The sequence below is a fragment of the Palaemon carinicauda genome, chromosome 34 (genome assembly GCF_036898095.1).
Source record: "Palaemon carinicauda isolate YSFRI2023 chromosome 34, ASM3689809v2, whole genome shotgun sequence".
NCBI lineage: Eukaryota > Metazoa > Arthropoda > Malacostraca > Decapoda > Palaemonidae > Palaemon > Palaemon carinicauda.
Window position 1 is genome coordinate 18499695 of NC_090758.1, and position 23257 is coordinate 18522951.

The 23257-nt window shown below is 41.7% G+C and overlaps 1 protein-coding gene across 8 annotated transcripts in view; it reads left to right on the plus strand.

Annotated features, from left to right (window-relative positions):
* Positions 1 to 23257, plus strand: part of LOC137627104 (zinc finger protein 501-like) — a 539524-nt gene that overhangs the window by 316000 nt on the left and 200267 nt on the right. For 5 of the 8 annotated variants that reach the window (XM_068358127.1, XM_068358125.1, XM_068358126.1 and 2 more), the window contains exon 2: positions 16178 to 16302. The exons of 2 other annotated variants lie outside the window; for them this stretch is intronic. The gene's annotated coding sequence lies outside the window, so the exon portion shown is untranslated. Of the gene's footprint in view, positions 1 to 16177; positions 16303 to 22158 lie in introns of all 8 variants that reach the window. One more of the 8 variants, XR_011041098.1, reaches the window with a different exon arrangement.

Below are 23257 nucleotides of genomic sequence, written 5' to 3' on the forward strand. Positions count from 1 at the left end.
ACAAAGCTGTAGGTCTACTACGACTTCACGCCTGGGGACTATTCCAGTATTTCGTCTCTCAGAGAGGATTTTCGCAACAAGTTGCAATCAGGATGTCTGAATACCTACGAAAGTCATCGACAGCAGTCTACCAGGCAAAGGGGAAAATATTCTGTGGTTGGTGTCGTGGAAGGGGTATCTCTCCTCTCGATGCCCCTATTCCAGCAATGGCGGAGTTCTTTGTGTATTTGCTGGAAGAAATGCGCCTGTCAGTCTCGGTGGTAAAAGGCTATCACTCAGCCTTAACCCTTGCCCTTTGATTGAACAGAATGGACATTTCTTCATCGCTAGAACTTTCCTTACTGATACGGAGTTATGAAATTACCTGTCCTCAGTGGGAAGTGATACCTCCCCCATGAAACGTGTTTCGAGTTCTCAGGTCTCTCAAGAGACTCCCTATGAACCATTATGCCAAGTAATGGATCTCCACCTAACTTTGAAGATGGTGTTCCATATAGCTTTGGCTTCGGCCAAGCGAGTCGGATAACTTCATGGGGTCTCTTATGACCTCGCCCATTCTAGGGGATGGGGAGAGGTAACATTCAGCTTCGTCCTTGAGTTTATTGCTAAGACTCAGAACCCTTGAGTAGCGTATCTGCAATTCGACTCCTTTCGGATTTCTAGTCTCTGTTCTGTAACAGATGACCCTGATCATCTCGTGCTCTGCCCAGTGAGGAGTTTGAGGCTGTACTCAGTCCGTCCTCATGTGCCTGCACTTTTCGTCAGCACAGGAAGGACCGAGAGTAGGGTCACCAAAAACACTATCTCAGCATGGATTCGCAAGGTCTTAGATCACGCACTGAATCCAGACTCTCCTCCTTCATATCACCCCAGAGCTCATGATGTCAGGGGTGTAGCTACGTCCCTGGCATTCAATAGAAACTTCTCAGTGGCGCAGGTTCATCAGGCTGGGGTGTGGAAATGACAAACTACTTTCACATCCCACTACCTGCAAGACTTGACCCACAGGAAGCTCGATACATTTTCTATCTGTTCTGTGGTGGCTGCACAACAGCTGGTATAATACCTCAAGCTCCTTATTGGACAAGTAGCAGAGAGTTGAAGGCACTGTTACTCGGTTTTAGTCTGTGTGAATGAAAAGGTTTGACTAGCTCTTATTGTTTTTTTCATCCTCCTCTTTCTTGGGGAAAACAACATCCTGGGCTCTCTGCACAAGCTGACCTCTAACCACTGCAGGTAAACCATGCTCCCCTGTGTACCTAGTATTAAGCTAATACTGTTGTGTCCCCATACCCTGGCGAGGTGGTATTGGGAAAATCTTGGTTACAACAGTTTTTCCTACTAAAGACTCGGAATAAATTTACCTGGACGGTCACACTTCTAAATATCTCAACACACAGCTTGTGTAGGCCGTGGACCTTGCGTAGTAAGGTTTTGATAAGGGGCAGGGACCCCTTATTTTTAGTACTAACATACTTAGATAAGAAGCCCCTCGGGTAAAAGCCAAACGCTAGATTTGCAGGGACACCTCACCTTTCCTAATTTGTGAGTTACCCCTAAATAGATAGCGTTGATTCTATTTCAGTTATGGAACAAATAATAAATTTGTAGATAATTTGTATTTTTTTTTAATGATACAAACCTTACCTATTTATACAAACTTGCCCTCCAGCCCTATCCCTCTTGAAGTCCTACCTTCAAGCAAATTGAGCTAAATCACCTGTGTGTGAGTGGGAGTGGTAGTAAGCTAACCCCCCCCTACCCCCCGCTAACTAATGGTATGGGTAGTTAACCCTCGCTAAATTTTAATGGCTTATAACCAGCTTCGCCGAAAGTAACACCCCTAAATAAATAGCTAAGGTTTGTATTGTTAGGAAAAATACAAATTATCTACGAATTTGTCATTTTTGATCAACAGTTATTCTGCCCTCTGAGGGCACTGAGAAAAAACTTAAAAAAACTGAGAGTGCCCGCCCACAAATCAGCAGGCTCTTCGTAAGCACGGGGGAAAATAAGAGGAAGATCCCAAAGAACTCGATATCTTCCAAAACCAGTCAGTAATTGACCGAGCCATTAAGTCAGATCACTCTCATTCGGGCAGGCATCCCCGTGCCCATGATGTCAAGGGTGTCAGCACATCCCTGGTGTTTAAGGAGAATTTCTCAGTGACGCAGATATTACAAGCTGGTGTGTGGAAACGGCAAACAACGTTCACCGCCCACTACCTGCAAAACATAATCCACAGGAACCTAGACTCGTTTATCTTAGGTCCTGTGGTGACTGCGCAAATCATGGTCTAATAACACCTTGGTTCCCTTGTAGGATTAGTAGCATTTGGTTGAGGGTAGATATAAGTCGAGGATGAGTGTATGAGTGACTGGCTACTTCCTATTTCATCCTCCCCTTGCATGGGGTTCAGCATCCGAGGAACTCTATAAGCTGATCTCCTCTGCCTGCAGGTGGGTACCATGCCCTTTGTGCAACTTGATATATGAGTATGTATTTGTTATGTTCCCGTTCTCCAAGCAAGGTGGAATCGGCAGTGCCTAGGTTCAGTTAGGAGCATGGCTCCAATTTTATTATAACCTGGTCAAGTCTCATTGCTAAATTATGCGCCAGCGCTGATTGCCCTGGCCGTCATCCTATAAGGATCACTAGGCACCAGGGAGCCCTCTTAACAGCTCATATAAAGCACAGAGTGTCACCCCGGGACAGACTCCAGCTAGATGGCTTTAGGACTTCTATCATGGGGTAAGTCTCCCACGTAAAATGCTGAAGGTTTTTATGTAGTGCCAGAACAAATGATGAATTTTAAGTAATTAGTATTTTTCCTAACTATGTAAACCTGGAGCTCTTTACACATACTGGTCCTGCCATCACCTTCCCACGGAGGTCCTTCTGCAGTTATAAAGTGACGGTTGTTTACTATTGTTGGTATGAGTGGGGTTGCTGGTCTGACCCCCGCTTCCACTCCGCTAATTAGTGAAAAGTAATTACACTTCGCATGAAGCCTAACGGCTGGCTTCAGGTAGCGCCAAAATAATACTCCCCTACATAAAAAAATCCTGGTTTGTATAGTTAGGAAAAATACAAATGACTTTAAATGTGTCATTTTCAGCTATACAGTACCTGAAATATATCTCCAATGTGAAGAGCTCCAGGGTTTTTTAATTAGGAAAAATACAAATCACTTTAGATTTGTCATTTTCAGCTATACCTGGAATATAATCCCAATGTAAACAGCTCCAGGTTTTTATAGATAGGAGAAATAAGAATTATTCCCAAATTTGTCCCTTTCCCTTTAATCGTTAGACCACCCCTCTAAGTCATGGGTATGTGTATAAATTTGACTTTTGTCGCTACCTAGTAACAGATCCCTATCATAAAACAAAGACGTCTTCATCTACTTGTAAAGGTAAGATAAATATACATTACAGTAATACTTTAATACAGTAATTTGAAATATTTTCCCGGAAGAGATAAACCCCTAAAACTTATTCATTCATATCCCTAATCTGTCCCTCTTAATGAGAGAATGCCTTGATGAAGTCATTGAGCTTCAGCACAGCATTTCATTCCCGTGCTGAAACTTGGTGACCGGCAAGAGGGCTCTCGAACTTGGGGAAATTGCTCCTCCAATTTGAATCTAAATTTCTCTCTTTCACCTTTTTCTTTTTCTCAATATTACTTCGACCTTATCTTAATTTCATAAACTTTCTTTCATCTTGCTTTCCAAACTCTATGAGAAAAATTTCCCTCATTATATATGTGTACATATTATGTACATATATATTTATTATTATTTTTTTCCTATGGCTTGGATGTTTCTACATCCATTTTAGCCCCGGCAGGGATGTTCATACATCCTTTATTGCTGCCTGCTTTGATCAGTGGGAGGAGGTATCACGGTTGGGAGGTGTTTGCATTCAAAGCTATATGTGAGAGTATTGGATGATTTCAGTCATCCCGAAGATGGTTTGGACCTTTTTAGCGGAACTATTCTCAAGTGTTGGGTCTTCGGAATCCAGGGGGATCCAATGCTTGGGGTAGGACTCTCGGCTTTTGGCCGGAAGCCCGTCATTACAGATATGGGGAGGATGATTCCATAATTTCTTGGTCTCAGTCCTAACAGGCGGGTTCAGCTTACAACTGTGCCTCTATATCTGGTTTGATGCTATCCTTCGGGTAGGGTATGGAGTGGACCATCTGGGAAGTATACAGTACTCTCATTGTGCCGATAGTGGAGAGTGCAAATTTCCTTTCTGACGTGTGATGGCCTAACATTCTCGAGCAGGTACATCAAATTAACACTTCTCTCTCTCTTGTCTAATGGATTCTTTAAATAACGGACCCCCATCCCCTGGATACGCTGACTCTCCCCCGGCACCGTTGACGACCTCTGCTAATGTGATAAAGGAAAGTTCTGTTGTTGACCTCGGAACGGGAAAGGACCATTCTACTGATATTTCAAAATTGAGTAATTTGGGTAACACGAGGAAACTTCGAATCCTTCATGTTACACAAATTTCAATAGAGACAAATTATGATGATCTATGTAAAGCATTTGAATGCTATGGATGCATAAAAGAAATAAGGATGAAACTTGAAGCTGAAACTTGGGATTCATGGAGATCTTATAGTAGTTATGACGAAGCATTTTGTGCAATAAGTAACTTGAATAATATTAAAATTAATAACTTGATTGTCGCAGCTGCTCTCTGCGATAAGGTACCAAAAGATTTGGATGTGTATATGCCTGCCGATTGGTTGGAAAAAGACGCAGATTTAGTTATGCCCTCCCAGAGAAATCCAAAACCACCGATGTGGCTTATAGCTGAATCAAAGGGGGTTACAGGGAATTATTTTAAAATATGCCAATTGATTCAGAAAAAAGTAGGAACTATTGCACCAGGCGATATATCTCGTTTCGGAAAAAATAGTTTCCTTATCCATGCCAAATCCAGTACACAGTCGGTAATATTGTCCAATATGAAAATAAGTAATGATGACATTAAGTTAGATGTCAAACCCCACCTAAATTTTAGCTACGGATGGGGCGTAGTTTTTAACAGAGATCTATATGATTTTACAGAGGAGGAGATACTGGCCATGTGTCCATTAAATGTATGGAAAGTTCACAAAGTCCCAGGTACATCAATGATAATCCTTACGTTCCAGGATGCTGATGTACCTTTTCATATTATAATCGAGAACGAAAGACTTAAGGTAAGACCCTTCAAGCAGAAGCCATTGCAATGCTTTAGTTGTTTTAAATTTGGGCACCCGTCCAAAGTTAGCAAAAATGAGATGATGTGTGGTATTTGCTCCAAATCTTACCATGGAGAGTGTGCACTTGGAGCCAGGTGTTTAAATTGCAGCTCGAATCACAAATCCACAGACAAAAGCTGCGAGCTATATAAGTTGGAGGAAGGTGCCTTCAACAAATCAAACTTAGAACATATAAGTGTGACCCATGCCAAAAGACTATTAAATAAATCAAATACATATGCTAAGGCATTAAAATCAAACCAACCTAGCGCTGCCAATAGCTCAAAAAAAGTATACTATCTGACAAAATGTCAAATAACGAGGTAACCATATTACCTCCTGAGGCTTTACCATGGTGTATTAACACTAGGTCATTGCCCATTACTGTACAGCCTTCAGCCGCCATTAAAAAAAATAATACAAACCTCTCTCAGGCCATGTCCTTGCCTGATCTGATGGAGGTTCCACTTACGGCTAATTTACCTGGTGCACCTGTAGTGGGAAAGGTGCAAAAACCTCGAATCCCACCATCTATTAATCGTAAAAGAGAGAGACCTCCATCTCTCTCTCCACCCTCCATTAGAAACGTTAAGGTTATGACATCAAATAAATTTGATGTTTTGTCTGTTGATGTTTCTAATGAACCAGAATATAAACTGAATAAATCAGAAATTCAAGTTGAGGTCCACCATCCACCTCAACAAATAGATCAAAAGGATACAAAGAAAAACACAAACGTAAAACCCAACATAACAAGACCACCTCTGAAGAAACCTACAGGTAATAATGTTAGATTAAAACCTGCTAATGGGAAGACTTGATCCAAGATGTCTTCCAGAAATAATCCATAGTTTTCTCCTCCATTTTGCAATGGAACTGTCAGGGTTTGAGGGTGAAATATGAAGAACTTAAGCTCCTAATTCATGAGCATTCCCCCATTATTGTATGTCTACAGGAAAGTATGCTTTATTCTAACACTCCTAGTCCTCGAGAGTATATTAGCTATAGAACACCATATAATCAACAAGCAGGGAGCCATGGCGGGAGCCTCATGTACATTCATCGAGATGTTCCCCAAATACCTATGTCTATACGTACAACCCTGCAGGCAGTTGTTGTACAAATTGATATAGGGAGAAAATATACAATATGCTCTCTGTACGTACCTCCAAATGATAATATTTTATATGATTATTTAGCAGAGGTCATTCAACAACTCCCTCAACCTTTTCTCTTACTGGGAGATATGAATGGTAGACATCCTTTATGGGGTGATGTTTTGGCCAACACAAGGGGCAATATTATCTCATCAATTGTGGAGAATGAAGATGTGGGACTCCTTAATACAGGAGAGCCCACGCACTTCCATGTTCAGACAGGTACTTTGTCATGCATTGACCTTTCAATTGCAAGCTCTAACTGCCTTCTTGATTTTGATTGGAGGACATTAGATGATTGGCATACTAGTGATCATGCACCAATCATTATAAACACCAATAAGGGTCTGCCTTTGCAAAGATCGCCACGTTGGAATCTAGACAAGGCAGACTGGGTTAAATTTTCTGAGCTAAGTGAAATTGAAGGGAGAGCAGAACAGTTTGAAAGTATTGATGATGCCATAGACCTACTGAATGGAACTCTTCATACAGCAGGAATCAATTCGATTCCCAAAACCATAGGACTATTCAAAAGACGACTAGGATGCCAGAAGACTTTCAATCAATCAATCAATCAATCAATCCCTGACTAGATTGCATAGACGCTCTACTGATGAAATTTTGATAAAGGACAAAAAGTGTAGAGCACAGTTCCGTCGTGCCATGAAAGAAGCTAGACGCCAATCTTGGGTGGCTTTTGTTTCCTCCATTAATAGTAGAACACCACCATCTTCTGTATGGAGGAAAATAAAAAAAAATGCAGGCAAATTTACCCCGAACCCACCACCTGTGTTGAAAGTGAATGGTCAGTTTGTGACTGAAGGAAATGAAGTTGGCAATGCCCTGGCTGACCATTTTTCAAATGTACCGTGCAAGAGTGTAGCAGCTCCTGGTCACCAGTACAGGAGCATTGAAAAAAAGAAAATTTTAAATTTTGCAACAGGAAGGGAAGAATCGTATAATTCTCCTTCTACTGAAAGAGAACTTGATTTCGCACTCGCTACTTGCAATGATACAGCTCCTGGACCCAATGGAATACCATATGCAATGGTTAAACATGTACATTTTAATACAAAGTTTTTTATTTTAAGTATTATTAATAGAATATGGCATGATCATAGTTACCCAAGTGTTTGGGAACTAGCCATTATTTTAGCCTTTTTAAAACCCGGTAAGGACAAGTTTTTAGCAGCAAGCTATAGACCTATTGCATTGACTTCGTGTTTATGTAAAATCATGAAGAAGATGGTCAATGTAAGGTTGATGTGGTACCTTAAAAAGAAGGGTATTTTATCACCGATTCAATGTGGATTCAGAAAAATGCACTCAACAACTGATGTGTTAATAAGACTTGAGTCCTCTATTTGTGAAGCCTTTGCTTCCAAACAGCACCATGTGACAGTTTTTTTTTACCTTGAAAAGGCATATGATACCACATGGAGATATCCCCCCAGATGCTGAAGCCTTGATGAGGATGGGGGGCTTAGGGATTAGCAGCTGGGCTCTAATGAACAGTGGGAACTACTTCCCATTGGACCTCGGTGCCCAGCTGTCGATCCAACTAAATCAGTCAGCACTCTCTCTTTTACTTTTGATAATTTCTTTTTTCTCCCATCTCTTCCTTTTGGGCTCGATATTTTTGACGACTTTAGCATGTTCGATTTTACTTTGGATGCTGCTTTGGATTTGGCAGAGTGTGGGATGGACTGCATTCCATCTCAACCTGTGCCAATTTAGACGCCATCACCCTCTGGCAGACCCCATTGGGTGCAGACCAAGTCTGTTAAGAGTCGGGCTCCAGTGATCCGGTCTTAAGTCACCCATATTTGCGGGTAATGGGTGACGCCAGGCATTGGAGTCGACGGTGGGAGGGGCTAACTACCCCCACTGACCAGTGTACGCCCACCTTAAGAGAGGCAGCCCCTCTCTAATAGAGGACTGGTCCCCGCTGAAGCCTCTTCTCGTGTTGGGCCACATGGGATAGGAGGACTGACATCCTCCGATAAGAGGTGGATAACCCGGCTTGCTTTTTCAAAAAAACCCAACACCTCTGTTGACGACCTGGAAAATACAAACATGGACCTCGGTACAGACAGCTCCAACTCGGGTTCTAACATTGTAACGTTAGAACCTTATTCACGTCACGTGAATAATAAAACGCTAGAGAAGAAAGAGAGAGTGAAAAATGATGACACTACAGAAAGATATAGAAAAGTAGAAGTATTACCTGGTCACTATGAAGTAGTGAATTATGAAAAAATCTTTATCTTGGAATTTGAAAACGGAAGAAATGAGCGTATAAATGTTTTTAAAGCTAATAGGGAAATAGTTACTTTATGTGGAGGGCAGCCAAAAATTTTACCCCAGGGAAATGGAAGTCTCTTGATAGAGACACTGTCCCCATTACAAGGTGAAAGGTTAAAAACACTTACAACATTGAATGGTCATAGCGTAAAATGCGTTTCGCACCCTACTTTCAACCAGAGTAGAGGTGTGATATATGCTCCAGAATTGTTGGATATAGAGGAGAAAGAAATAGAGGATGAACTGAAAAATCAAGGAGTAGTTAAAGTAGTCAGAATGAGAAAGAGAGTTGGAGAACAACGTATCCCTCTTGCTACTCTGATTATAACATTTGATCAATGCCGATTACCAAATGTTATAAAAGCTGGATGGCTATCTTTGAAGGTAAAACCATATATCCCGTCACCATTGCGATGTTATCATTGCCAAATGTATGGCCATTTAAGCCAGAAATGTAAAGAAAAACTAAACAATAAGCCAGCTATTTGTGCCAACTGTGGAAAAAGTAGTCATGGAGTATGCATAGAAAACCCTAATTGCATACATTGTGGGGAAGCACACCCAGCTACATCTAAAAGCTGTGTAAAGTTTATTTTTGAAAAAGAAATCCAGGCCATTAGGACCATGGAAAGGGTTACTTTTAAAGAGGCTCGTAAAAGAGCTCTTGAAAAGCAAATAAGACCAGGGCAACCTTTTTCAATGGTTCTGAAGAAAAACTTGCCAAACCACACAGACGAAAATTATATCTCTACTTCTAAGATAAAGAAACAAATGAAAGTAGTTAAAGAGGTTGAAAGTCCCATCGAAAATTTATATCCAGAAATTGTAGAAAAATCAAAACGGATACTTAAAGATCTGAAAATTATTCAAAAGCCAACTACTCCGATTTTAAACAATAGTACAAACCTCTCGCAGGCCGTGTCCTTGCCTGATCTGATGGAGGTTGCACTCGAAACCAATTTACCTGGTGAACCCGTAGTGGGGAAGGTGCAAAAACCTGACAGATCACAACCTTTTAATCGGAAAAGAGAGAGACCTCCCTCCCTCTCTCCTCCTACCATAAGAAACATTAAAGTCACGACTTCCAATAAATATGATATCTTGTCTGCTGATGTTTCTGAACAACTAGAAGGTAAATTGAACCAATCAGATATTCAAGTTGAGGTCCACCATCCTCCTCAACAATTAGATCAAAAGGACACAAAGAAAAAGAGAAACACAAAACCCACTATATCAAGATCCTCTCTAGAGTTACCTCCGGGAAATATTGTTAGATCAAATATTGCCAATGGGAAGACTTCATCTAAGGTGTCTTCCAAAAAATAAACCATAGTTTTTTCCTCCATTCTGCAATGGAATTGCCAGGGTTTAAGGGCGAAATATGAACAACTTAAGCTCCTTATACGTGAGCACTCCCCTATAACAGTATGTCTACAAGAAAGCAAGCTCGATGCTAATACTCCTTGTCCTCGAGAGTATGTTAGCTATAGGACACCATATGATCAACGAGCAGGGAGCCATGGGGGAAGTCTTGTATACGTTCGTCGAGATGTTCCCCAAATATCTTTGTCTATCTGTACCCCTCTGCAGGCAGTGGCTGTACATTTTGATATAGGGAGAAAATACACAATCTGTTCTCTTAACTTGCCTCCAAATGATAACATCTCATAGGATAATATAGTAGAGGTGATTAAACAACTCCCACAACCCTTTCTCTTACTAGGAGACCTTAATAGTAGACATCCTTTATGGGGTGATGTTTTAGCAAATGCAAGGGGTAATATTATATCGTCAATTTTGGAGAATGAAGATGTCGGACTCCTCAATACAGGAGAGCCCACACATTTTCATGTACAGACAGGTACCTTGTCCTGCATTGACCTATCAGTCGCAAGCTCTAACTGTCTTCTCGATTTTAATTGGAGAACATTAGATGATTGGCATACTAGTGATCATGCACCAATCATTATAAACACCAACAATGGTCCACCTTTACAAAGATCACCTCGATGGAATCTTGATAAGGCGGACTGGAATAGATTTCGGGAGTTAAGTGAAATTGAAGGAAATGCAGAACAGTTTGAAAGTGTTGATGATGCCATAGACTTACTTAATGGAACTCTTCACACAGCAGGAGTGAATTCCATTCCCAAAACAACTGGGATATTCAGACGACGACCAGTCCCCTGGTGGTCATCAGAACTAACTGCCCTGCATAGAGCCACAAGAAAGTCTTTAACTCGATTGCGCATGCGCCGTAATGAGGAGAATTTAGTCATATACAAGAAATGTAGAGCACAGTTCCGCCGTGCCATGAAAGAAGCTAGGCGCCAGTCTTGGATGTCCTTTGTTTCCTCCATTAACAGTAGAACACCAACATCATCTGTGTGGAGGAAAGTCAAAAAGATAGCAGGCAAATTCACCCCAAACCCACCACCAGTGTTAAAGATAAATGGCAAGTATATGACTGGAGCAACCGAAGTTAGCAATGCCCTGGCTGACCATTTCTCAAATGTATCGTGCAAGTGTGAAGCAGCTCCTGGTCTCCAGTATAGGAGCAATGAAGAAAAGAAAGTTTTAAACTTCGCAACAAGAAAGCAAGAGTCATACAATTCTCCTTTTACTGAAAGAGAATTTGATTCTGCTCTTGCTACTTGTAACGATACAGCCCCTGGACCCGATGGAATTCCATATGCAATGATTAAACATGTACCTTTTAATACAAAGTTATTTATTTTAAGCATTTTTAATAGAATATGGCATGATCATAGTTATCCAAGTGTTTGGGAACTAGCCATTATTTTAGCCTTTTTAAAACCCGGTAAGGACAAGTTTTTAGCAGCAAACTACCGACCTATTGCATTGACATCTTGTTTATGTAAAATCATGGAGAAGATGGTCAACGCAAGACTGATTTGGTACCTTGAAAAGAAGAATATTTTATCACCCATTCAATGTGGATTCAGGAAAATGCACTCAACGACTGATGTGCTGATACAACTTGAGTCCTCCATTTGTGAAGCCTTTGCTTCCAAACAGCACCATGTGACAGTTTTTTTTGATCTTGAAAAGGCATATGATACCACATGGAGATACGGTATACTTAAAAGAATCCATGAGTGCGGATTGAGAGGTGAGCTACCACTATTCATCCAGTCATTTCTTTCACATAGAGTTTTCCAAGTGAGAGTTGGGGAAGCTCTATCACAGAGTAAGTGCCAGGAAGGAGTTCCTCAGGGGAGTGTGCTGAGTGTAACCCTTTTTGCACTAGCAATTAATGGGATATCCTCAGTCATTCCCCGGGATGTTCTCGCAACATTATTTGTGGATGATCTCTCCATATCATTTGCTGGGGCCAGAATGGCAATGGTCGAGAGAAAAATCTAACTCTCTATTGATAAAATTATCCATTGGGCCGATATGAATGGATTTAAGTTCTCAACAAGTAAAGCTACTATTGTCCATTTCTGTCGTATACGGGGAGTACATCCAGACCCGGATATATACATCAAAGGTCAACGGATCCCATGTGCAAGTGAAGCAAAATTTTTAGGGTTGATATTTGATTGTAGGCTTACATGGGTTTCTCACTTAAAAGCATTAAAAGCTAAATGGGTTGAAGCTATGAATCTTTTAAAAGTCTTGTCCCATACGTCATGGGGGGCAGACCGCAATACAATTTTAAAATTATACAAGGCCTTGATATTTTCCAAAATTAGTTATGGTTGTGAGGTATATTCTTCAGCCACCCCAAGCCGGTTAAAAATACTAGATTCAATACATCATGCTAGCATTAGATTGTCCACAGGAGCCTTTAGAACCTCCCCTATCACAAGTCTCCTTGTTGATGCTGGGGAGTTGCCTCTGGACCTTTACCGGATGTCCTCTATTATTCGGTATTGGTTTAGATTGCAAAGACTCCCTAATTCTTCAGCCTTTCAGACTGCAAGCCTTGTAAGGCACTCAACCTACTTTAAGTTGCACCCAAAATCTCCTCAACCTTTTGGGTTTTGGGTTAACCAATTATTAAACAATCTGGATATAATTAGAAATAAGGTGCTTCCATTCAAGGTATCATCAATGCCTCCATGGAAATTACCTGACATATCTTTTTGTAAATACTTTATTGGAGTTAAGAAGAATATGACTGACTTAGAATCCAGGTCTCTTTATGGAACATGTCGAAGAACATAGGGGATCGACTTTTATATATACTGATGGCTCCAAATCTGATGCTGGCGTTGGATTTGGAGTACATAGTAATGATTTTAATTGTAGAGGTGCACTTCCTCTAACAGCTTCCATATTTACTGCCGAACTGTATGGCATATTAACCGCTATTGAGAAAATAGCTTTGGAAAAGGAGGGTAATTTTACAATTTTTAGTGATGCAAGGAGTGTTCTTCAAGCTTTAGAAGTTTTTAATTCTAGTAACCCTCTAGTTTTAAAGATTTTAGAATGGCTTTTTATTATTGGACGGAAAGGTATAACTGTTCGATTTTGTCGGGTTCCAGCACATGTAGGTGTGTCTGGGAATGAGAAGGCAGATTTACTGGCGAAGAATGCGGCATCCGAGTTGCTACCAAGGAGGTATCCCATTCCATGTAACGATCTCCTACCTTACATCAAGAAATTGGTTTGTGATAAATGGCAACAGCACTGGGACAGTCAAGAAGGCAATAAAATGAGGGAAGTAACAAATATCATATCACCTTGGAGGTATAACATGATTCCCCGAAAATGGGAGACGACTCTTTGTCGTCTCCGTATTGGTCACACACGGTTGACACACGAGTTTCTGCTGAAGGGCCAACACCAACCGTATTGCGAGGACTGCTTAGTACCTTTAACAGTGAGGCATTTGTTGACCGAATGCCCTAATTTTACTAACTTAAGAAATAGATATCTGTTTGAGGCTCGAGGTGAGGATGGCAGGTTTATCCTTGCTAAGATTCTTGGACATGATGTGTCTTACTATGCGAGCGGAATTTTTAGATTTATTTCAGAAGCAGGTCTTCTGAAAACTATTTAACTATTGTAATGACTTCTTAATTTTTATGGTTTTAATTGAATTCTCTTTTAATTTTCATATACAGTAAATGGTATCGGTGTCAATGACCTTAGATGTCAGGATGCCAGAAAACTTTCAATCAATCACATGGAGATATGGTATACTTAAAACAATTCATGAACTAGGATTAAAAGGAGAACTACCACTATTTATTCAGTCATTTCTTTCACATAGAGTTTTTCAAGTGAGAGTGGGGGAAACTCTATCAGAGAGTAAGTGTCAGGAAGGATGAGTTCCTCAGGGTAGTGTGCTGAGTGTAACCCTGTTTGGACTAGCAATTAATGGGATATCCTCAGACATTCCTCAGGATGTTCTTTCAACATTATTTCTGGCTGATCTCTCCATATCATTTGCTGGAGCTAGAATTGCAAGGGTTGAGAGAAAACTACAACTCTCAATTGACAAAATTATCCAGTGGGCCTATATGAATGGATTTAAGTTTTCGACAAGTAAAACTACTATTGTACATTTCTGTCGTATCCGGGGAGTAGATCCAGACCCGGATATAGACATTAAAGATCAACGGATCCCATGTGTAAGTGAAGCTAAATTTTTAGGTTTGATATTTGATTGTAGGCTTACATGGGTTTCTCACTTAAAAGCGTTAAAAGCTAAATGTGTTGAAGCTCTGAATATCTTAAAAGTATTGTCCCATACATCATGGGGGGCAGACGGCTATACTATTTTAAAATTATACAAGGCCTTGATTTTTTTCCAAAATTAGTTATGGATGTGAAATATATTCTTCAGCCACCCTAAGCCGGTTAAAAATATTAGACTCGATACATCATGCAGGTATTAGATTGTCTACAGGAGCTTTTAAAACCTCACCTATCCCAAGTCTCCTTGTTGATGCTGGAGAGTTACCTTTAGACCTTTACCGAATGTCTTCCATTATTCGGTATTGGTTTAGATTGCAAAGACTCCCTAATTCTTTAGCCTTTCAGACTGTAAGCCTTGTAAGACACGCATCATACTTTGAGTTGCACCCAAAATCTCCTCAACCTTATGGCTTTCGGGTGAAACGATTATTAAATAGTCTGGATATAATTAGAAATAAGGTACTTCCATTCAAGGTATCATCAACGCCTCCATGGAAGTTACCAGAGATATCTTTTTGTAAATATTTTATTGGAGTTAAGAAGAATATGTCAGACGTAGAAGCCAGGTCTCTTTTTAATGAACATGTTAAAGAACATAGAGGATCAACTTTTATCTATACTGATGGCTCCAAATCTGATGCTGGCATTGGATTTGGAGTACAGTACATAGTAATGGTTTCAATTGTAGAGGTGCACTTCCTCTGACCGCTTCCATATTTACTGCCAAACTGTATGGCATATTAACCGCTATTGAGAAAATAGCGTTGGAGAAGGAGGGTAATTTTACAATTTTTAGTGATGCAAGGAGTGTCCTTCAAGCTATAGAAGTTTTTAATTCTAATAACCCTCTAGTTTTAAATATTTTAGAATGGCTTTTTATTATTGGACGGAGAGGTATAACAGTTCAATTTTGTTGGGTTCCAGCACATGTAGGTGTGTCTGGGAATGAGAAGGCAGATTCACTGGCTAAGAAGGCTTCATCCGAGTTGCTGCCAAGAAGGTATCCCATTGCCTGTAATGATTTCTTACCTGACATCAAGAAATTGGTTTGCAATAAATGGCAACAGCAATGGGATAGCCTAGATGGGAATAAAATGTGAGATGTAACAAATGTCATATCTCCTTGGAGGTATAATTTGATGCCCCAAAAGTGGGAGACGTCTCTTTGTCGTCTCCGTATTTGTCACACTCGGTTGACACACGAGTTTCTGCTGAAGGGCCAACACCAACCGTATTGAGACGACTGTTTAGTACCTCTAACAGTGAGGCATTTGTTGACTGAATGCCGCAAATTATAACAACTTAAGGAATAGATATCTGTTTGAGGCTCGAGGTTAGGGTGGCAGGTTCATCCTTGCCAAGATTCTTGGAAATGATGTGTCCTACTATGCAAGTGGCATTTTTAGATTTATTTCAGAAGCAGGTCTTCTGAAAACTATTTAACTTTTATGACATTCAACTTTTATGATTTTAATTGAATACTCTTTTATTTTTTTTTTTATTTTTTTTTTTATTTTTGTATACATAAATCAAATGTTACCGGCATCAATGACCTTAGATGTCAGGATGCCTGAAAACTTTAAATCAATCAATCAATCAATCCCTAATCTGTTGTAGGATATTGTGCAAGAGTAAGTCATTTCTACTGAGTGACCAGTCAATCATTATCTTGGGACAAACTTTTAATTTCATATCCAATTGAACAAGTTTTAAAGTGAATGTAATGTTTATGATTCAATGTATACAGTCTTTGTCATGATTTGTTTCTCCTTTAGGTAATAAATGGCAGCTGTCATCATGAAATAGTGATATGTCTCCTCTATCCTGCAAAGATACCCTAAAGGAACATTATCCCAAGATATCCCTGAGACTTGCTTAGATATCCCACTGGACAAATACAGTGAGTAGCATTGTAACTGTGTTGAGGTAATTGACAGTTGTTCCTACATAAATACAAACCTTCATTCTTCATGCATGAGAGATGATTCAGTGCAAGCTGGTTTAGGTGTAAAATAATAAGTGAAGTGTCAATGACCCTCCACTAGTTGACAGGGGTAGAGTGGTGTTGGCCTTGTCCTCCCGCTCACGCACTCACCCTGGAAGTGAGCCTAATTTGATTTGGCTACAGTTGAGTGAAAATGTGCATGGGTCTCTCTCCTAGAATTCCTATTAATTACTGTACTAACTTTGTTTACTCTCCCTTTTTCAGAAATAATTGCTACTTGAAGACTGCAAACCATGCAGTTTTGTCTTGGTGTATTTGGCCACACTCAGGTACCTTTATGTCAAACAAGGAGATGGATCCTCGCCGGCTTTGCCCTTCGTGCAGATTGCAAACCTGCATGGAGAGTTCTTGCTCCGAGTATCGGGAGTGGCCATCCTCCCACTGGAAGTAAACCATAGACACAGGAAGAAGTCTAAAAGGAATTCTTCGCCTCTGAACTTGAAGTCGAAGAAGTCCTTACCTTATTGCAATAAGGCAATAAGATAAGGCAGCTAGTACTCTTCCACTTGCCTCTTCCCATTCAGCTTCCTCTGGAGGTCGATCGGATAAGAGTGATGACCGTTTAACTCCCGGACATCCTTCAGGTAAGGGAGAGCCAGTTGTTTCCCCTAACAAAGTAGCTGTGGCTTCACTTGAGGCTTTTGGGTTCCCCCACGAAGGACAGGCTTCTGAAGGTATTGAACCTAGGGGCACAGCAGGAGTGAACATCTGCCTCCGCAGGGGTTGGCCTTCCCCATCCCCCGCTGACAGAAGGGAGTCCCTTCCAGCCGGTCTCAGGCCTCTTCCTCTACAGTTCCTCCTCCACTAAAGGTTCTGCAACCTGATTCTCTGCCTAGTGTGTGAACAAGCCCACCGGGATGAGCATACATGATGAGTTTGAGCAGCCTGAGGATTCTCGCAATCCTTAACCTAGTGAGCTTGTCGACGATCCTTCGTGGCCATACGACGGATGCTCTGGCAGACGTGAAAGGTCGTCCCCGATTGAGTAGGCTTCCCCTCGAGCTACTTGCTAGCGTGTGTGAGACTCGTCACCGCCCGGCACTAGCTCTCTGGAGCTAGGCTCTTTTCGGCCTTCTGGTGATCACTCCTGATGGCTCCTTGGAGCCAAGGGCTTATTCCACCTTGCCACTGCGGCATCACGAACCCATTAACATTACTCTGACTGTGTTGAGGTCACCAGGGAATCTCAGGGCTACCTCTGATCCTTGGTGTAGGAACATGATTGCCACCGTTTGTGCCCCAGTTTCTCGCCCAGTCCCTGTTCTTCCTTCGTTGAAACCAGTACTAACTCCCACACACAAGTCCTCTCCATACATATCAAGGTATTTGAGGTTTCAGAATATGAAAGCTGACCATACTAAGCCTGTCCCAATGTGGGTACAATTGGGGATTGTCACAATAAAGGTCAGCAAGAAGTGTAGGAATCCAGGGTAGGCTACGCCCCCTCCAGAAGACATTTTCCACCCGAGGATAGGCAAGTAATCAAGATTTCTGAGAGAGGTCTCATTTTTAGACAAGTACAGACTGTAGCCTGCGGAGGCTCATCAGAAGGAAGCTGCTAGCACCCTAGCCTCCTTCACTTATAAGCCCTGAGGGTGGAAGGGCTTGAGTTTCCTTCCTAAGAACTGAACAACCAAGATTGTGGATGATCTGGTTGTTCAGAGGAGAATTCAGGAGACAGTGGCTGCCTTGTTGGTTCCTACTCTAGTGTACACGATACCAACCCAGGGTGAGCCATGAGTTGGATGAAGTTTTGGACTTTACTCTGATGATTCTGAAGGCGCACTGCCAGCTCCAGCTAGCCCTAATGCTCCTATCAACAAGTAATGCAATTCTGATTTCTCCTTTTTGGAGGTCCTGTCCTGTATCAGGACAGTTAATGGACTCCTGTATCCCATGTACTTCCCCCCATGGAAGACACATGGTGTATCTCTTCTGCCATGTCACTAAGCCCACTAAGTCTTGATCTAAGATTATGTCAGTGTTCATTTAGAAAGGTAATAATGCAGATCTCTGCAAAAAGAAAAAAAGAATTTGTAAGGGCCAGCAATTTGTTCTGATTACTTCCTCCACCATTTGTGGGACAAAAAAACCTCCTCTGGTGTTCTATTGAGTGAGAGTGATTACTCTTTGACCCTCAGGCAACCTTTGAGTCAGGATGCTCTCCCCTTTACCCCAAGAGGAGTGCGCTGCGTCTCTTGTTCTTTTTTGGGGATTACTAGTTCCTCATCGAAGGATAGGCTATTGGCGGTGTTGGTTCCGTGGACACAGCAGAAGAGTGTTTCTGCTCCTGCTGGGATTGGCTTTGGCACTTGCCCTTCTAGAGCTGACAGGAGGGAATCCTTCCTGCTTGGTCTCATGCCTCCAGCACCTTCCATCTTTGAAGTATGTTCTCTCCCATTGGAGGACCTGCTGGGTGATGCTCACGAGAGCTTTCCTTCTACGCATTTTCCCGCCAGGTTTAACGACAGCAACCCTTCCCCCTCCTCTGAGCTTGCCAACACTTTGGGGCTTACTGGTAGACTCTCACAAGCCTGAGGTAATGTTTCCATTTCCCCCGGTAGCTCAGAATTGCCAGCATGCCTCGTTGCCAGAACTTTCTAACTCTTCGGAGCTGAGCTCCCTGGCATGTAATCTTCCTGCAGCTCAGTGCGTAGACCACCTCACCACTGTGGCTTCGCATTACTTTTTGAGTCTCCAGCACACATAGTTACCTGTGCTTCAGTGCCAAGTGCAATCCCCAATCAGCTCACATGGCTGGGCTGAGAGTGGTATCACTCAGAACCTGCTTGTGCTCTCACCTCAACCCCCATGGATAAGTCTGCTTCACCTGTTGGCATAGAGCATGCACAGAACCACATCTCCATGGTTTGTGCTTCCTAGTGAGCAGTTGATTGATTGATTGATTTGAGGTTTTCTAGCATCCTGACATCTGAGGTCATTGATGCTGAATGTGTGCAATTGAGCCATTTTTACTTGTTATTATAGAGCGCAAGCCACGTTCACTTTCCTGTGACACAAGACCAGTTGGCTCATGCACCTGTAATACAGGTACATTCTGCTCATGAGCCAGCGTTCCAAGTTATCTTGCAAGGCCTACTTGTTGCAAGAGATTTGGAAGTCTGCTTCTGCCACCATTCCCTTTTTATGTAAAGTATTGCTAAAAGCAGCAGCTACCTTTCCTCGGAAAAACATTGCTGGTCCAGTCCTGTTACTCCCCTCAGATACCGTTCCAGTGGTTTTCTGGTGCCAGCTCTCAGGCATGCTTCGGCAGCACTAGTTTCTAGACTGTAACAGCACTTATAAAGACAAGGGGTCCATTCTAATACATCTGGGTTGGACCCTTTTATTTTAGGAAAAATTGGGCATCATCCACATTAAATTGGATCAGATGCAGCGCAAGTTAAAAAGGCAAGTAACACCACTTCTGGGGACTCTTTTCTTCCCAAGATCCATTGGGGATTAAGGTCTCTCAGGGAGATCTCGCCTGTTGAAACATTTAGGCTGTTAATGACTGAGTCGGTGTATACCATACGTTCCATTGCTGCTTCTCACAAGAAGCAGTACCCGTTAGAGTCTTCTGTCAAGACCCAGGAAGCAATAGGTCAGAAGGCAAGGATCATGAAAAGCTGAATGCGAAATCTCTTCCGAAGAATTGGGCTTCCAGACTTTTGGTAGATCTGTCTTCAGAGGCGAGTACACCTTGCAATAGCTGTTTTGAAGGATCGGTATGTCGGCGAAGATTCTCTTAGGTTTGCTCCCCTATGCTGCTATTAGAGGACGACAATGACTCGCCCCAAAACCGGCCGGGTATGGCACTGGAGGTGGATGAGAACTCTGACAATTCTAACTTCTCTACAGGTGCACTTCCCACACCAGGTAGCCCTAAGGCTCCAACACGCCTAAGAGGAGGAATGCGGTAGTAAACCTGTTTTGCCGGGGTCCTGGAGCCAATAATTCTCACCTGGAGCGTCCATGGTTCATTTTGGCAGCGGATCCTATTAGAGTGGTTGACTCAAATTTTTATGAGAAAGAACACCTTCAGGGCCAATGGAATAGGTAGTACTACTTGACAGTATTTGCAAAGACTTCCCTTCTCCCCTGCCTTCTCAACCTTGGTGCAAGGCTCAAGTTGGGATAAGTTGGCGGCACAGTCGGTCGGATTCTCTGTAGCTGATAACCCGAACATGGAGAAGATGGTAATTGCTATGCTTTAGGCTATCCTCTTGAATGGAACACTGGTCTGGGATTATTGGCTACCTAGTCAAGACCTAAGATCTTTCATACTCTGAGAAGTGGGAGGTGTAAGTTCATCGTCCTTACTGATGTGAGAGCCATGGAATTCCTGATGCAAACCAGTGGGCCAGTTGGCTTCTGAAAATACCCGACGCTGTCATCTCCAGTTTCCAAAAGCAAGTGGTGAAGATGGGAGACACTGTCAAGTTACAGACAATTCAAACAAAATAAATTTTCAGAAAGCGGGATTAGACAGAGATTAGGCTGTGATTCAACTTATTGCATTTAAGTAAAAAATTACATAGTCCGCTTGAGCACGCCTAAGTTACTTGAAAATTCGGCAAAGCGACTTTCTTTTCACATTAATGATAAGTGCTCTTTTTCATTTCAAATATCAAAATACCATTTTTGGGCGAACAATCAGCGAGGAGACAAAAGTTACAGTTACATAAAATCATATTATTATTACCCACACTTGAACTGTCTACTTCATAAAACTAAGTATAATTTTACACAAAGTTCTTATGGTGGTGGTCTTGAACCACGGAGTAATACGAGCCCTATTACCCTGATGGCGTCTCTAACCTGACTGACTACAAGGCGTGACACACCGCTAGACGTGGCAAATGGCGTCCATGGGGAGATGCCACGTGTCCTAGGGGTATCGAGGTAGTAGTCCGTTTTATCACTAACCAGATGCTTATCGGTAAGGCCTTCATCTCCTGGCTGTTGCTCTCCAAAGCAATCTGTAAGAACAATGAGGTGACAGAAAAAAACCCTTTGTCTGCAGATTGACACGGTGACAGAATCCAGTCGCCGGTGGAAGCTGAGACGGCATGCATTCCCAGGTGAACCAGCAGTCAGAGGTCATTTACATGACCTCCAACAGGGGTTTCAAGCGGGGCCTACGTGACAACACTCCACCTTCAGAATGCCTCGGTGAAGACCCTGTCCTTTTCCAACTCAATGACGTACAAATAGTGGAGGAACGTGAGCCAAGGCTCTCTCCTTCACATAGATGTAACATTTCGATCAACAGCACTGTCACTTGACTTGCTTAAAACTTCTCTGGTCGCGGGACAAGTACATAAGGTCTTTGAAGATGGTTTTTGGCAGTCCACTGCCAAGAAATTGAGCCCACAGAGACCTCACTTTCAAGGAAGAAAGAATAAAGGACTGTGAAGTAAAGGAGGTAAACATACCTCAGTTTAACTTCCTTCATCAAACCACCCTTTCAAGTCCTGAGCCAAAGTTTCGAAAGTGTGTTATGAGCCGACTAGAAGGGGCGGGGCTTTTCTCCCCACATCCTCTCCAGTCGGATAACTGCTCGTTTTCCATTTTAACGAATAATTCCAACTCACGCCAAAGCTATCTCCCCAATTAAAAGACTTGGGTTTGTATGGCTAGGAAAAATAGAAATTTTAAAATTCGTTATTTTACTTTAAAAGTTTATTTCAGAAACTAAAAATTTTCATCTTACTCTTCTCCACTGATATTTGTTCTCTATTATTTCAGACTTTTCATTCCAAGGGAAATAATCATCCACCTCTTGTGGCAAGATTGGGTAAACTAATGAAGATATCTTGAAGAGATATATGACTGGGAAAAAGGAATTAAAGTCTGTTAGTTCATGTTGTAAGACTTAATATAAAGAAATACCAAGTTTAGTGTTAACTCTATCTGGACATTTTTGAAGATAATATTGAAGAGAATGTCATTTTGTGATAGGAAGAGGATAGGGAACTCTTGAATCAATAGAATTTCTGGAGTTAAGGTGGAAAATAATGATATTTTTGTGAGTGATGGACTCTTTGATGATGGCTCCCATCTCATGGATCCAGACATGGGATTCAAAGCAGATCCAGAAATAGAATTCAAAGCAGAACCAGAAATAAAATAAAAAAAAAAGCTAGAAATAGAATTCAAAGCAGAGCCAGAAATAGAATTCAAAACAGAGCCAGAAATAGAATTCAAAGCAGAGCCAGAAATATTTGAGTCAAGCGAAGGTGACGTGAAATATTCTTTTGACTCTGCTGCGTCAGTAAATGAGGAGGATTTAGAAATCAGCAAAAGGGAAGTCAATAAAGAGGAGGAGAGTGTAGAGACAGATGTGAAAGATGAATGTGGCATACAGTTAGGATCCAGTAGGAAAGAGAAGAGGAAGGGGGAAAGAGCATTACAGAAAGTTGATCTTGAAGCACATTATGAAACTCGCACTAGGAAGAAGCTATTAATGTGTAGCGACTATGGTAAAGTGTTTCCTAGGAAATGTTTTCTCATTAGACATTTAAGAACTCACGCTGAGGAGAAGCAATACATGTGCAGTGTCTGTGACAAAGCATTACGAAAAAGCAACCTCACAAGCCATTATAGAATTCAGATGGGGGAGAAGCCATTCAAGTGTAATATCTGTGACAAAGCATTTACTGTGAATAGTAATCTCACAAGCCATTATAGAATTCACATTTACATCAGATGAGCAGACGGTATCCAGAGACGCCATCAGGGAAATACCGTACAAGGCCAATATCCCGATGCAGAAGAAGGAGGCTGACATGCCTGAGGCCAAGATCCAGGACTTCTCAACGTACCTGTGTTCACGACTGAGAAGAGT